Source organism: Hemiscyllium ocellatum, chromosome 31 (assembly GCF_020745735.1).
Source record: "Hemiscyllium ocellatum isolate sHemOce1 chromosome 31, sHemOce1.pat.X.cur, whole genome shotgun sequence".
NCBI lineage: Eukaryota > Metazoa > Chordata > Chondrichthyes > Orectolobiformes > Hemiscylliidae > Hemiscyllium > Hemiscyllium ocellatum.
In genome coordinates, this window is record NC_083431.1 from 23,647,942 (window position 1) to 23,662,117 (window position 14,176).

Here is a 14,176-nt window from a genome sequence, read left to right on the forward strand (position 1 = left end):
CCTGAGGAGCGGGATCAGTCAGAGTGACCCTGGGAGTGAACAGCAGGATAAATACCTAAGGGAGGGGGACAGTCAGAGTGACCCTGGGGTGAATCTCAGGATAAATACCTGAGGAGTGGGGTCAGTCAGAGTGACCCTGGGAGTGAACAGCAGGATAAATACCTGAGGAGAGAGGGTCAGTCAGAGTAACCCTAGGGTGAATGTCAGGATAAATACCTGAGGAGTGGGATCAATCAGAGTGAATTTGGGGCTGATTAGCTGCAGGGTAAATCGCCTAGGCTTGGCTGCTCAGGAAGCAAGTTTGCAGACTGCGTGCGTTGTGCCCGGACAGATAGTTATTTTTTGTGGTTGTAGTTTGTTTGGAATAGAGACCATGGGTTTGGTGATTAGTGGGTAAGGTTTGTATGTAGTCAGTTCCTGGATTACTGTCTGTAGTTGATAAGGTTGATTTATTTGGTGGGGTTCGAAAAGGTGAGAGAATCTGGACCTATGGAATGCTCCTCCTGCAATATGTAGGAAATCAGGGACATTTCCAGTGTCCATGGTGACCACACTCAGGAAGGCCCAAGGTATTTTAGACGTATATAAGGAGCAATAAGATAGCCAGGGAAAGGGTAAGTGTATTTAAGGACAAAAGGAGGGAAATTATTTGTGGAACTGGAGGATGCGGATGAGGTCCTTACTGAATACTTTGCATCAGTATTCACAGAGGAGAAGGATATGGTGGACAGTGAGTCTCAGGAGGGGTATGTTAATATTCTGGGGTATGTCAATGTAAAAAAGGAAAAGATGTTGGGTGTTTTAAAAAGCATTAAGGTAGACAAGTCCCCAGAACCTGTTGGGATCTATCCCAGAATGCTGAGGGAGGCAGGTAGGAAATTGCTGGGGCCTTGTATAATATCGCATCCTCTTTAGTCACAGGTGAGGTCCCAGAGGACTGGAGAATAGCCAATGTTGTTCCTTTGTTCAAGAAAGGCAACAGGGATAATCTGGAAATTTACAGGCCAGTGAGCCTTACATCAGTGGTAAGCAAATTAAGGAGAAGATCCCGAGGGATTTACTCACATTTCAAAAAATATGGACTTATTGGCGATAAGCAGTGTGGCTTTGTGCAGGGAAGGTCATGTCTCACACTTGATTGACTTTTGTGAGGAAATGACAAAGACAATTAATGTGAGCAGGGAGATAGATGTTGTCTATATGAACTTTAGGAAGGTCTTTGACGAAGTTCCTTATGGTAGGCTAATACAAAAGGTGAAATCACATGGGATCTGCCGTGAGCTGGTAAGATGAATACAGAACTGACTTAGACATAGAGGATAGAGAGTAGCAGTGAAAAGGTGATTTTTCTGACTGGAGATCTGTGACCAGTGATGTTTCACAGGGACACCTGTTATTCACAATATCTACCAATGATATGGAGGTGAATGTACCTGATTATTAAGTTTGCAGATGAGACAAAGGTTAGGGGAAGTTGCAGATAGTGAGGAGGATTGCCAGAGGATACAGTGGGATATAGATAGGCTGGAAGCATGAGTGGAGAGATGGCACATGGAGTTTCACCTCGACAAATGCGAGGTGATGCAGTTTGGAAGATCTAATGCAGGATGGAAGTATGCAGTAAATGGTGGAATATTTAGGAGCATCGACACAGCATTCAGGTTCACAGTTCCCTGGAAGTAGGAGAAAGTGAGGACTGCAGATGCTGGACATCAGAGTTGAGAGTGTGGTGTTGGAAAAGCACAGCAGGTCAGGCAGCATCCAAGGAGCAGAAGAATCAACCTTTTGGACATATTCCCTTCATCAGGAATGAGAAGGGCTTATGCCCGATGAAGCATGGGCTCATTCCTGATGAGGGGTTTATGCCCGAAACATCGATTCTCCTGCTCCTCGGATGCTGCCTGACCTGCTGTGCTTTTCCAGCACCACACTCTAGTTCCCTGAAAGTGGCAATACAAATGGATAAGGTGGTCAAGAAGGCATACGGCATAGTTGTCTTAAACGGTCAGGGCATAGTGTATAAAAATTGATAAGTCATGTTGTAACTGTATAGAAGATAAATTTGGTCACATTTAAAATATTGTGTACAGTTTGCCATGGTGCAAGAAGGATGTCAAGGCTTTGGTGAGGTTGAGAGGGTAGTAAAGAAGGTGTTTAGTATGCTTGTCTTTGTTGATCATTGTGTTGGATATTGGAATTGGTAGGTCATGTTGCGGCTGTGCAGGACATTGGTTAGGCTATTGTATTCAATTCTCATCTCCTTGCTATAGGAAAGATGTTGGTGAACTTGAATGGGTTCAGAGTAACTTACAAGAGCACGGCCATGATTGGAGGTCTGAGCTATAAGGAGAGGTTGAACAGGTGGGGCTTTTCTCTCTGATGCATTGTATGCCTGGGGTGACCTTACAGCGGTTTATAAAATTATGAAGGGCATGGATAGGGTAAATAGTCAAGGTCTTTTTCCCAGGGTAGGGTGTCCAAAACTAGAGGGCATAGGTTTAGGTTGAGAGGTGAAAGATTTAAAAGGGGGCTAAGGGGCAACTTTTTCACACAGAGGCGGGTGCGTGTGTGGAATGAGCTGCCAGAGGAAGTGGTGGAGGCTAATACAATTACAACGTTTAAAAAACACCAGATGGGTATATGAATAGGAAGGATTTAGAGGGATATGGACCAAATGCTGGCAAATGGGGTTGGATTTATCAAGATATCTGGTCAGCATGGACATCTCTATGACTATGACTCTATGACAAGCAAAAGGTACAACTTGTATGGCACCTTTGAGATAATAAAATCTTTCCAAGGAACTTTACTGAAGCATTATGAAAACAAACATCGACGCAGATCCATCAAGGAGGAATGAGAGTAGTTGATTAAAAGCAAAAGTACTTTACAGAAGGAGATAGATATGAAGTAGCTTAGGGAGGGAAATCTAGAGCTTTGAGGCTAGGCAGTTGACAGTATGGCCTCCATCTGTGGAGAAAAGCATCATTAAAATCTACCAAAGATGGAACTCAAAAAGTAGCCGGCAAATTAAGCAGTCAGCAAGCAGTTGTGAAAAACAAGGAACAGAAAAGGAACCAACAACTCTGTTGAAACCTTTGGCACATACAATGTACTGACTCCCAATAAACTTCTAAACCTTAAAAGTAGAGTTGGATTGGCATTATCTGGGCTGTAAGAAGGTATTGTGATGTTTTTTGCTCCAGAATAATATATAATTTACGGAAGAGTATAATAAGGGGAACAGTTATAAGACTGAGTTATAATTTGACAGAGGGTTGGTTCCCCCATACAGTTTGGATGATTCTAATCTATTATCTTTAATTTCATGGTTAGATACAATCACTGTTGAAACTCTTTGAATGATAAAAACAAATGTTGATTTCTTCATGGTTTTATTTGGGTGTGAGTCTGTTTTATGAGAATAGTTTGTATGTTAATCTGAACTGTCATGAATGTTAATTCTGTTTTTTAATGTTAATGACAAATGTCATTACCTCCTAGTCAGGAAGTTTATCAGTTGAACACTGGATTTGGAAGCAATCTATCCTGTCTTGAATGCTAACAGGTTTGATTTAGTCCTTCACCTCTGTCAGGATGTTAGGATGGGGTGAAACGAGGGAATTATGAGGAATGCACAAAGCAATCACATCTCAAATGCAGGATCTCTGGCTATTCAACAATGGCTATGTGGATCGGTCCTGTGACACGGTAGTAGTAATCCTACCTCTGAGCCAGGGGCCCAGATTCAAATCCCACCAGCTCCTGAAGTGTGTCTGAACATCCCTGAACCTGGTGATTGGAAAACCTCTGCTAACAGGCACTTTGATCAATCACTGTCATCACTGCAGTGTTATACAGAAATAGAAGGACTCTTGCTCCTTCCAACTACATTTTAATTTATTTCTCTTCCTCTTTCCCTACTTTGCCTCACTTTTGGTGTTGTCGCACTGTCCCGATGGGCAGTGTTTCCAACTGTTTTTATCTAATTAGTAACACGGGTGATTCCGTAATGGGAAAATGGGAAAAAGGTAAAAAGGCTCTTGTGGCTTTGTGGTGGTGGTAGGCCCATCCCCTGTACTTCAGCTCTCACCCATTCTCTTCCCTCCCAAAACAGCAATTTTAAGGAGGTAGCCTAGACTCTAACTTTTTTCCTATTTTAAAGGCAAATGCGAAGTGCTGTGTTCCAGATGCAATTCGACATGAAGCCAAATACAATTTGTTCAAACAAGACAGTTAAAATACAAAAGAAATTAACTTAGAATAACATAACTCTCTTGGAAAACTTAGCAGAATAATAGATACAGCAACTGTTACTAATAGGTAAAAACGAGGACTGCAGATGCTGGAAACCAGAGTCTAGATTAGAGTGATGCTGGAAAAGCACAGCCGGTCAGGCAGTATCCGAGGAGCAGGAAAATTGATGTTTCGGGCAAAAGCTCTTCATCAGGAATAGAGCTATTACTAATAAACTGTTCCAATATACAGAGGAACCTCGATTATCCAAAGGCTCTTGGGTAGGGAGTATTTCATTTGGTTAATCAAATTCCAGATCATCAAATGCTGGATAGCATAGATTAGCCAAGCAGTGGGACCTTGTGATCTTGCCGGATAATCCTATATTCGGATAATTGAATGCCGGATAATCGAGGTTCCTCTGTAGTAACATTCCATAAATGCACCCTTTGGAAAAAGGCAAATTCAGAAATCGGATTTTCTGACATGAAATGCTCACGTAGGAAGAGAAACCCCAACTTCTAGCTGTGACTGAGAGAGGGGAAAAAAAAGCTTTTACTTCTTCAAAACTTCAGCAGCTTCTGCCGAATCTTAAAGCCAAAAAGAAAACTAGAAATTCTGGCCTGTGAGGGCTGGTGTGTGTGATGCCAGAAAGGCCCAGCAGGTCAGGCAGCATCTGAGGAGCAGGAGAATTGACATTTCGGGCATAAGCCTTTCATCAGGGCATTCGTGATGAAGGGCTTAAGCCTGAAACATCGATTCTCCTGATCTTTGGATGCTGCTTGACCTGCTGTACTTTTCCAGAATGACACTCTCGACCCTGATCCCCAGAATCTGCAGTCCTCACTTCCTTCCTGTGAGGGCTGGCACACCCATCCAGGCTGCTTCTATTGTTCCAACGTTAAAAAAACCCCAAGGCCTCACAAGTGTTTACATGACCACAGATTGTTCAGTACTTCTTGTTCAATCTCTCTCTCAAAATAAACCAGGACAAAATACACCTCTTAAAGCCACAGCAGTGTCATAGCATCCACATCCAGAGGATCATAAGCCACCATCTCTGCCACCTCCAGTGGTGTGCTACCACCAGACACATATTCTCCTCTCCGCTCTTGTCAGCCTTCCCCAAGGACTGTTCCTTCTGAGACACCCTGGTCCAATTCTCCTTCACTCCCAACAAGCCCCCAATAGCCCCTTGGCACCTTCCCCTGCAGCTGCAAAAGGTGTAACACCTGCCCGTTTACTTCCTCCCTCCTTAGTATCCAAGAGTCCAAACACACCTTTCAGGTGAAGCAATGCTTTACCAACATTTTGCTCAATCTAGTCTACTACATTCACTGCCCACAGTGTGGTCTCCTCTACATTGTCTAAATGAAGCATTGACTGGGAAACCATTTCGCAGAAATCCAACATTTTGCCCTCAAAAGAAGACTCCAAGTTTCCATTTGTCTGTCACTTCAACACACCACCCTGTTCCATGGCCAATATCTCTGTCTCAGGCATGCTGCAGTGCTCCAGTGAAGCTCAGTGCAAGCTGGAAGAACTGCACCTTATTTTCTACGTGGGAACTCCACAACCTCGGGATTCAATATTGAGTTCAAAAAATGTTAGGGCATGAGGCACCTTCTCCCATGTCCTGACCCCCATCCCCACCACCACCATCACCTCAGCAGCACATCTCCCTCCCCAAAACCAGGCCTTGTTATCACATAGCCTATTACACACTACTCCTTGCCAGCCACTAATAGTCCTCATTAGCAGCTTTTCATTGTCCTCGGCTGACTGTTGTCTAGGAGAAAGTGAGGACTGCAGGTGCTGGAGATCAGAGCTGAAAAATGTGTTGCTGGAAAAGCGCAGCAGGTCAGGCAGCATCCAAGGAGCAAGAGAATCGACATTTCAGGCATAAGCCTTTCCTGAAGAATTCTCCTGCTCCTCGGATGCTGCCAGACCTGCTGCACTTTTCCAGCAACACAGTTTTCAGCTCTGACCGTTATCTACTCTTTTCTCTATCCACTGTTCTTCTTTGTCTTTGGGCTCCATCCCCACCCAATCTTTACACCTTACCCCTCCCAACACTCTATCTTCTGCGTAAAAATCACTTTTCCCTAGCAACATTAGAAGGATCACTCAACCTGAAACATTAACTTTGATTTCTTTCTGCAGATGCTGTCACACCTGCCAAGCCTTTCCACCAATTTCTGGTTTTTGTTTCCAATTTCAGATGTTTGGATGTCCAGAGGGGAAGGGTGAGTGTGGCTGTGTCCATGCATCTTGCCCTGGGTTATGGTTTGGCCATAGGCCATTCTGAGCATTCAGTGGTCATTCAGAAGAAGCATTGAGCAGAATCTGGCAGGTACATGCTCTGGTTTCCTTGTCGAGTTCTCCAGACATCAAACTTGTCTAGAGTGATGAACGTGAGAATATTAATGAGATGAGTTGTGCCGTTAACAATGCATTTAACAAGCATTAATCCCCGTCAATTGGCATCTCACTGCTGCCTAGCAAGAATCTTGCAATGCTGCTAAGAAAAAAGCATGAAACAGGGCAAGGTGATCCAGTTGCAAAGATGGGTCTCACCGGATTTGTTGTCTGATGCTGTCATACATCTCACTATATTCCTCATTGCTCAGACTCAGCCCCGTCCTTAATTGAGTGTTTCTTTTGTCAGCATTAATGTAAAATTCAACAGCTCTGCTCTTTAAAAAGGCATATAAATGGGCTAATTTACAAATTTGCACTCCAATTAATATTTGTGTCTGTATATTTTGGAAAAACTAGAACACTGCTAGTTCTTGCTCATCGCCGATCTGCTGTTAGCTCCAGGGAGATGCCTCGGTTTGATTCAGCACACGAGCTGATTTTTTTGTTTGTTATGCTGCCTCCATCCCATCCTTTTCTAATGACAACACAACTGGAACTCGCTGAATGTGTAGACCCCCTGCCTCTTCTAACTCTTAATCCCAGCAATGCACACAACACTGGTTGAGTAATACAGCTTCTTCCAGACTGGACCTGTCATACCTAATAATTATGAGTAAGTAAAAGGAAATTCAGATCCTCGCACAGTCCTTGAGCTTAAGTGGAGTGAATGACATTCAGTGGTGTCTCTTGTAAAAAGAAAGTCCAGACATCCATATTACAGGTCAACAAATCAACTTTTGAAAGTAATGCTCAACATTAACTCCCTCAATCCAATTAGTATCAGGTCTCATGTGTAGCTATGGGGACTAATCCTACTGGGGTCGATATAAGGTTACAATTCATTTTCTCCCATTTGTTATATGAGCAACCTCTCCTGCCACTGGATGAATTTGCAAACATTTTCTTTCCAATACTATACCTTTCTTAGCTTTTCAGAAGCCACACACTGCTAGTTATAATGGGGCAGCACACTGGCTCAGTGGTTAGCACTGCTGCCTCACAGCACCAAGGATCCAAGTTTAATGTCACCCTCAGGCGACTGTCTGTCTGTGTGGTGTTTGCACATTCTGCATGGGTTCCCTTTGGGTGCTCTGGTTTCCTCCCACAGTCCCAAGATGTGCTGGTCAGATGGATTGGCCTTGCTAATTATACAATAGTTTAGATCAGAGTGGTGCTGGAAAAACACAGCAGGTCAGGCAGCATCCGAAGAGCAGGAAAATCGACGTTTTGGGCTTTTGTCTGAAACGTCGATTTTCCTGCTACTCGGATGCTGTCTGACCCGCTGTATTTTTCCAGCACTACTCTGATCTAACCTCTGGTTTCCATCATCTGTAGTCCTCACTTTTGCCTAATTGTACAATAGTGTCCAGGGCTGGTAGGCTGGTAAATCTGGGATTATGGGGTAGGGGGCTGAGTTTGGGTGGAATGTTCTTCAAACTGTCAGTGCAAACTCGATGGACCAAATGGCCTCTACGAGCACTATTGGAATTCTATGATTCTTAATAGGTCAGCCTTTCAATATGGAGCCCTGTTCTGGGGAGTCTATCAAATGACTGTATTTATCATTCAGTTTATGTTTCTAACTTCGCAACTGAAAATTATTTTCCATCATTTATAATTTCCAATTGCAATGAAAAAATAATTTTAATTAAAGCAAGCTATGGCAGTTAAATTATTAATTCCACCTGGTTGTGTTTCTAATCTACATATTTGGTCAGCATGTTAGTTTTAAGAAGGTGACCTTATCTGAACATTTGGTTATACTGCGTTTATCAATTTGTTTCTAAAGTAGCAAGGAAATGCCTTCCATAAGTAAATCACAATAATGAATGTGTTCAATACTAATTATCCAAATGGGGATAATTCAGAATCTCCTCATCTCTCTATCTGTTAATTAATTAATGGTTTAAATGTCATCTTGATGGGAAGTGCTTGTCAGAAATGGAATCCACGATCGTGATTTACAACTTGGCTTCCAACTGCTCGAAAGCTGTAGCACCCCAGGGTTAAATTTAATTCAAATGTAAGATAGTCAATTGTTCTCTAACAATTTTGCTAAAACTCCCCATCGGGAAAGCAGTATGAAGCATTGATGGGATATATGCTTCCCTTCCTACTCATTGTCATTTGTTGGAACCTGAAATATTAAATTAAAATTAGTGGTTTGTCATCCTGTAACAGATTTGTTCTGTGCTATGTTGAATACGGTAATTGAAGGGATTACCCACTGTGTTGCCGAGGAGGCCTTTTCTAAAGAGCAGCCTTTCAAAATATCAAGTACCTGTGTGAGGTGCCTAATCCAGTCTTAGCAGCCAGAGCAGAATGGAGACTGTCTGATCAGGCTTGCTTGATGACTGTTCTGGCTCTGCTTTACTTATTAAATGTTTTTCAGGTTCGAGGACTGATTAAAAGTGTGACTAAATGTTAAAAAATTGGCAAGTTTGTGTCTACTGTTTTACATTTACCGTATTATTTGAGGTACACAGCATTCCACAGAACTTTCTGCTTCAATATAATATAAAGAGGGAATTTTACAGTTTCTGCGATCACAGATCCTGAACTTTGAAACAAGAAGACTCAAATATAAAATGTCAATGAACGAAATATTGAATTTTCACTTTCACTGGTCACCAGTTGACTCCTCTAGCTCCATGTATTTAGCTAAACTAAGATTCAATCACTTTAAGGTATGTTGAGATTTGTATTTACTTCCCTTAATATTGTAATTATTAAATTTAAATACATATACCATGTTTACTTGTATTTCAGCTGTAGAAAATATCATAGAGACACAAATTATTGATGACACAAGAGGTCATTTTGATACCAGGCTAGGAGAATGAATCCATGCAGACACTACTGAGAATATTGAACACAGGTATCTTTGCTTCTGCCATATAAGAAGCTCTGACAGATAATACATGACAAGCCTTAGCACAAATCTTGTGTCTAACAGACCCTTCAGTCCAACCCGTCCATGCCGACCAGATATTCCAACCCGACTCTATGACTCTATAAAAGATATCACTGTAGACTATTTGCTGGCACCAAGGTTAGAGCTCTTTTGTTGATGTAAGGGACAGTGTTTCACTTTTAATGATTCTAGTGTCCACCCATATTGTACATTCAGAAGCCACATACTGCTAGGTGTTATTATCCGTCAATAACTTTTAAGGGATGGAAGCCAATGAGCTGAAGGTGTACAATTTACCACAATGTGGAGGTGCCGTTATTGGACTGGGGTGGACAAAGTTAAAATTCAAGCAACACCAGGTTATAATCCAACAGGTTTATTTGGAAGCATTAGCTTTCAGAGTGCTGCTCTTTCATCAGGTAGCTGTGAATCAAGATCATAAGACACAGAATTTACAGCAAAAGATTATAGTGTCACACAGCTGAAATGATATATTGAACCAACCTAGATTGCTGTTAAGTCTTTCATCTTTTAGAATGGGTTGCAGATTTCAGTTCATTAATGTGTAAATTCCAGAACTTTGTTTAAGTCACGTTCTCGAGCTAACTTAAGTTTTTATTAAAAAAAGTGACATCGCAGCTCAGGCAATATATTGGCACGGTGGCTCAGTGGTTAGCACTGCTGCCTCACAGCACCAGAGTCCTGGGTTCGATTCCCACCTGTCTATGCGGAGTTTGCACATTCTCCCTTTGTCTGCGTGGGTTTCCTCTGGGTGCTCCGGTTTCCTCCCACAATCCAAAGATGTGCAGGTCAGGTGAATTGGTCATGCTAAATTGCCTACAGTATTAAGTGTATTAGTCAGGGGTAAATATAGAGTAGGGGAATGGGTTTGGGTGGGTTTCTCTTCGGAGGGGTGGTGTGGACTTGTTGGGCCGAAGGGACTGTTTCCACACTGTAGAGAATATAATCTAATCTAAAGGTGTGAGGACAGAGTCTGTCTGTATCCCAATCTTGAGTCAGACTGGTTCTATTTCCAAAGCAGGAATTTATAAAATGTTGTTTGGATTGACTGCCTGCAGATTGTGTGCATTTTGAGAAAATAGAATGTATCTGCAGATATAATTCTGCAAATACAAATTCACCCAATAGATGTGTGTATGCATGCACGAAAGAGAGTGTGAGAGTGTGCATGTGAGTATATGCGTGTGAGTGTGAGTGCGCGTGAGAGAGTATGTGTTTGTGTGTGTGCATGCATGCTTGGTCAAGTGTGTATGTGAGTGTGATGGAGTATAAACCTGTCAGAGGGTGTGTGTGTGTGGGGTGTGAGTGTGGGGGATTGTATTTGTGTACGTATGAGAGAGAGTATGTGTATGAGGCAGGGTCTGTGTGAGTGTGTGAGTATGTAAGAGTGTGTGTGTATGTGTGTGAGAATGTAGTGGTCTTTAAAAGTCTTGATCAATGTGTTTAGTTCATGAGTGTGCTCTTTGGCTGGATTGGCTGGTAGTTGCCTGTAGTAGTTCTGGTTGTTCACTTGTCTGCATTTGCAGAATTATATCTGCAGATAGATTCTATTTTGCTCAAAAAGCAACATAATCTGCAGGCAGTCAATCCGTTTAACATTTTACAAATTCCTACTTTGGAAATAGAACCAGTCTGACTCAAGATTGGGATACAGACAGACCTAACTTTATACCTTTAATACATTGTCTGAACTGAGATGTCACCTTTTTTCGTAAAACCTTAAGTTATCTCAAGAATGTGACTTAAAAGAAGTTCTGGGATTTACATATTAATGAACAGAAACCTGCAACCCATTCTAAAAAATGAAAGACTTAATAGCAATCCAGGTTTGTTCAATATGTCATTTCAGCTGTATGATACTGTCATCTTTTGCTATAAATCTCTGTGTCTGAAACCTGTTTACCACTGTAAGCTCCCAGAGTGCCAGAAGATCTTCTCTGGACTGGAATGTTTCATACAGCAAAATGCTTCATGCTACTTTTTGAAAATTAATGAATTGAGGAGGAAGAGCACAATTAAATTCTCTGGATTCAGATGTTGGATTATGTTTCAACTTATACCCGAGCAATTCTTGAGCTCCAATTTGCCATCATGTGAGAACATTGACTAGAGACAGGAGACCAAAGTGCGCGTTATGCTCGGCTGTTCTTACACAATGACCAAGTGATCAGTTAACGAGGAACATTGACAGAAAACCTAAGCAGATCTCCATTCATTTTTGTTAGTCATGGGTGTCACCAGGGGCATGCTATAAAATTAAAAAATAAAATTAATAAAGATGAATTAATGTTCAGTACATTTGATATGTCATAAACAATTGCGTGATTGCGAGTCAGAGTCACAGCTAAAATACTTAAAATTTTACACATGTTGCGTAGAAGAATTTTACCAAAAGGTGAGAATAGAGGTGGTGGTGGAACTAAAATTGTGGGGAGTCAAGCCTTCCCAATAATGTCATTCTGTCGGGATACCATACCCAAGGCCTGTAACATTAGGGACCCAGAATCAGGCAGGCAGTGCGCACATGAAGTTGGGCAGCCAATTTAATCAGGCAAAGGCCTAGTGAGAGGTTGGTTTACCAGGTCATCAACATTGTGCTCACAACAGTTTACTGCCACCACAACAAGAAGGTCATCATCTAATTGGAGATGTCTTCCTGTGACACCAAAGCAAAGAGAGGACGATGGTTAGGGGAGAGATATCTTCCCATCAATATCCTCCTCTTGTACTCAGCACTGGGATTTGTTATTTAATTATTATATTTAATTATTCATAATAGTTAAATTTAATATGGTAGTGTAGCTACAAGGTTCTTCTAAAAGAAAATACATCGTGCACACAAAAAAGTAGTTTTCTACACTAGAAGGCTTATTCTGCTGAGGCCTTGGTTTGATTCTGCCATTTTCTTTCTTCAAATTGTCATCAAAATAAAAACAAAATTGTATGATGTCACCTCTCCTTATTTGGCATGAATGCCAGCTGGAGGTGGAAATCTGCATCTAAAAATTTACATCTTACTTTGCACTCTACTCCTAAAATATATTGCAAAGTCCCACAAAAAGAAATAGAAAGCATACACTTACTTATAGACTGTGCATCCAGAGATACCTTTACTGAACTAAAACTATTGAAACAATGTTAATCGCTCACCTTGCTGAGAAACAGATAATCCTAAGAAAATAACACTGAAATCTTGCTTGTTAGAAGATCCAGGTAATATCTGGAAAATTCTCGAAGACCTGCTCAATGTTAGAATTAACTCCAGGATTAAAAGTTTCCAACTCCATCATTTAGACAGCAACCCCAAGAAAACACTAATCAGTTGCTGGAAGATGCTACAGGCATGAGTCTGACTCTGTTGAAAAGGAACTGTCAGAGAAGCTTATTGAATTAGTGATCACCTCTACACTGATTAAAGTCTTTAGAAAGGATCTTCTGAGGAAGAGAAAGTGCCATATCATTGGATCGAGGATGAAGCCATTGTGGCAGGCAACAAGATCTTTAGGAGCAGTTTATGCTCTTGCTACCATCAACAAAACACATAAAATCAGTCAAAGCTGGTACAATTTGTCACATCTACTGAAAGTATCTGGAATGCCTGTGGCCTCAAGGGGCATTGGGAACAATTATAGGCAACCTGGTTCCAAAGAGCAAGCCAGCCACAAAGTGCAACACAAGTGGCCAACAAGCCAATACAACATTACCCACTGGCAGCAAGGAAAGTGTTAAGAAAATGTTAAAGTGCAAATAAGATCCAGAGTCAACCACATGTAAGAGAATGACCATGTTTTCCATATTGTTAACTTGATACACCATGTTGAGGGTATAAGGCAAACAGAGGTTTTCTCGGAACATTAATGTCATCTGTCCTGAAAAGACAAGATGACACGAAAGCTAAAATCGAATTGGGGGATAGTGCTAACATATTTCCACTAAACATCCTGAAAGACACATACCTCAGCAAGTGGTGTTCCATGGTACAACCTTGAATGAAATCATCTCACAGCAAAATGAAGTGCCAATTCTACATATTGGAGGAATCACACTGCATTGGCAATATGCAATCTCATCTTGGCTTCCCAAAATTTTCAACCGAGTAGTCACCAATGTCCATTAGTTGCATAAAATACATAACATTCACATATCGCATACAGTCACATTTCATGAGATTCAAGCCATTATACTTTTGCTGAACAGATAACTCACTTGCAAATGATTCAATGAACCATCTCTAAGTAATGAATGTTAAGTGAGATTAAAATAAGTACCAGGATGATGACATCTGACATTCTGATCAGATTACATAACTCACACAAAGACTATGATATTCTCTTAAATCACACACTAATGCACTGGACTATGAAGTTGAAGGTGTTCTCAAGTTGAGTCTGTCACACATTGGCCAAAGCCAGTGGGAAGAGTTGCTATCAGCAACTACTGAAGATAAGCAACTCAAGAGTTGCGAAAGATCATTGTCCAGGAAGGGTCTTTTATTTTATTTGTTCATAGAATGTGGGAATTTCTAGATAGACTAGAAATTATTTTCCATCTCTAATTGCCATAGAGAAGGTGGTGGTGAACTAT